The following is a 3,205-nucleotide window of genomic DNA, read 5'->3' as shown; positions in this document are numbered from 1 at the left end:
GCGGGTCCGACGTATACTAATGGACCGCGGCCGATTTAAAGGCTACCACCTAGCAAGTCTGGTGTCTGGCGGCGACACCACAAAAAGAAGGTGATAGCTCAAGAAAAAGATACTAAAAGAGTATAAAAGGTAAACACTAAGGTGACAAAAGTCATAACCCCTAATATCGTGTCCGACCTCCTTTTATTCAGCGTAGAGCCGCAACTTGATTTGGCATAGACTCCATAAGCCGTTGGAAATCTCTTGCAGAAATATTGAGTCATGATGCCTCTATGGCGGTCCAAAATTGCCTGAAGTGTGGTATTCTTAGCACACTCTTGACACTGTGGATCTGGGAATATGGAATTGTCTAACGATTTCCGAAATGGAAAGTCCCATGCGTTTAGCTCCAACTACCATTTCGCTTTCACATTCTACTATTTTCCGCCGTGCGGGCATAATCACTTTCAATACGTTTTCACGTAAATCGCCTGAATAGAAAGGACAGCTTAGCCAATTCACTGTTCCTTTTTACCTTGTGCATTTTCTCTGCCTCGTGATGACTAGGTGGTGTGTGATGTCCTTAGGTTAGTTAGGTTTAAGTAGTTCTAAGTTCTAGGGGACTGATGACCATAGATGTTAAGTCCCTTAGTGCCCAGAGTCATTTTTACCTTGTGCACGTAATACTACCGCCATCTGCACACTCGTATATGCATATTGATATCCCCTAAGTTCTCTCATATCATTGCAGGTGACTGGTTGATCACTAACCATAAAAGTTCACACAAATCACTCTGCAACATACTACAACTACCAGCAAACCAGTTTAGATTGGAATACGCAAAATTCACGTACGTTTAGAGCCCGTAGCACATTCGTCTCGTCATCAGGTAAAACAGAGGAAAGGTCCCCACTAGAATTTACTGCTGCTCTCTCGTCAGAATATGAAATACGTCGGGCAGCGGAATGTGACCTATACGCTCAGAGTATCCAGTTATTTTAATCGGAAGGAGGTTCGTCACAGCGGAACAGTTGGCCTCAGACACCGCAGCTTTTTTCTAAAACTTCCACTTATTCTACCTTTGAATAGCTTTTGGCGTTCTGGCTGAATATAGAGTAAATGTCTCGTAAATGGCTCATTAAAAGATAGCACATATTTCTACATTTCGTCCCTGGCAAACTCTCTTCCCTGCTATTTAAGATTCCTCATTTTCCTGCATTCCCTAGAAGCTATCAGAAGCAGATTTGCCTTTCTTGGTCGTAAAGAAACATCAGTCAGTGCCGAATCAACTGGAGTCTTCTTTTCCACTGAGTGAATATGTGAAATCGGTTCCAGCACACAGAGGGAACCCAAGAAGATGAGAAAATTATTCTCTCTCTAATGCCTTACCAGCTTCAGTGCCCTTAGGATCGTAATTTCAATTGGTAGCCAATAACTGAGAACACGGTCAGGGAAAATCATTGAGCAGCAGTCAAATATATATTATAGAGAGAGAGAGAGAGAGAGAGAGAGACAGAGAGAGAGAGAGAGAAACATTGGTGTGCCAAATTTTAACGCTTTAACCAATTTTGGGGCAAGTGGCCGTCTTGATTTCTTAAGGCATCAAATGGTTCAAATGACTATGAACACTATGGGACTTAACTTCTGAGGCCATCAGTCCCCTAGAACTTAGAACCACTTAAACCGACCTAACCTAGGGACACCACACACATCCATGCCCGAGGCAGGATTCGAATCTGCAACCGTAGCGGCAGAGCGATTCCAGAATGGAGTGCCTAGAACCGCTCGGCCACAACGGCCGGCTCTTAAGGCGTCCTGAGTTCTTTTAGATACAAGGAAGTTGAGAGAATGTACAGCATCAGTCGCTGATAATCTGTTTATTGTGGATTTAGATTTCAACTACAGTAGGGCTGTCATTATCAGGAGAAAGAAAACTGGCATTCTACTGATCTGAGCGTGGAATTTCAGATCCCTTAATCGCACAGGTAGATTAGAAAATTTAAAAAGGTAAATGGATAGGTTAAAGTTAGATATAGTAGGAATTAGTGAAGTTCAGTGGTAGGATGAACAAAACTTCTGGTCAGGTGAATACAGGGTTATAAATAGTGCCCGGATTCCAATTGCCTAAAAAACAGTGAAATATTCCAGCATTTATGACCTAAAACTTACATAAATATGATCTTAAAAAATAAAATATGACTTAATAGAAGTTTATTTGAAGCATATTTTTAACTATATGTATGACGGTAGTATCTGTTCCCGAAAGAACAGTTACCGTGGATGACCATGCAGCTTTGCTACAAATGAAATGATAATTAAATAGACACCCTAGCTGCAAGCAGGCGTTGATACACTTCATTGGGGACATGTTGAAAATGTGTGCCCCGACCGGGACTCGAACCCGGGATCTCCTGCTTACATGTCCCCAATGAAGTGTATCAACGCCTGCTTGCAGCTAGGGTGTCTATTTAATTATCATTTCATTTGTAGCAAAGCTGCATGGTCATCCACGACAACTGTTCTTTAGGGAACAGATACTACCGTCATATATATAGTTAAAAATGTGGGTTCCCGGCCTTTGACCTTCTTGTGCGAACGCACACGCTATGCCCGAACTCGTACGGGACTTGGTAGATTAATCTGCCACGAGTAATGAGTATGATGGGCAAACATCTATTAGGCGCACTACGAATGTAGTGTTGTGGACATGTTGGGAATGTGGATCTCACGGGGAGCGTGCAAGGGATAAGTCCCTGCAGACGCACTATGCTCTGTGCCCGCGGTGGCTCAGATGGATAGAGCGTCTGCCATGTAAGCAGGAGATCCCGGGTTCGAGTCCCGGTCGGGGCACACATTTTCAACATGTCCCCAATGAAGTGTATCAACGCCTGCTTGCAGGGTGTCTATTTAATTATCGTTTCATTTGTAGCAAAGCTCCATGGTCATCCACGGTAACTGTTCTTTCGGGAACAGATACTACCGTCATATATATAGTTAAAGCGTTTCACATTATTTAATACCGTATGTCAATCTTCAGTATCTGCAAAGTTGCACTGGATCACAAGGTGCATTTTCAGGTTTTCCAATGTCAAAGATCTACGGTTGTCGCTGAGGATAGTTTCGTACCTGGAAAAACTCCTCTCCACTTCACAAGACGTCACTGGAGCGTATTTGAATGCAGCCAGGTCACTGAAGTTCAGCTTTGTTTCAGTATCATAAAATGTT

At 42.9% G+C, this 3,205-nt stretch overlaps 1 non-coding gene across 1 annotated transcript; it reads left to right on the top strand.

Moving 5' to 3' along the window:
- The first annotated feature begins 2,755 nt into the window (after nucleotides 1-2,755).
- Trnat-ugu (transfer RNA threonine (anticodon UGU)) lies at nucleotides 2,756-2,830 on the top strand. Its single transcript has one exon. It is a non-coding gene; the product is annotated as a tRNA-Thr (tRNA).
- The last annotated feature ends 375 nt before the right edge of the window (nucleotides 2,831-3,205 follow it).

The sequence above is a fragment of the Schistocerca serialis genome, chromosome 6 (genome assembly GCF_023864345.2).
Source record: "Schistocerca serialis cubense isolate TAMUIC-IGC-003099 chromosome 6, iqSchSeri2.2, whole genome shotgun sequence".
NCBI lineage: Eukaryota > Metazoa > Arthropoda > Insecta > Orthoptera > Acrididae > Schistocerca > Schistocerca serialis.
Note: the sequence above shows the minus strand (reverse complement) of the source record. Positions and strands in the feature narration are given on the sequence as shown.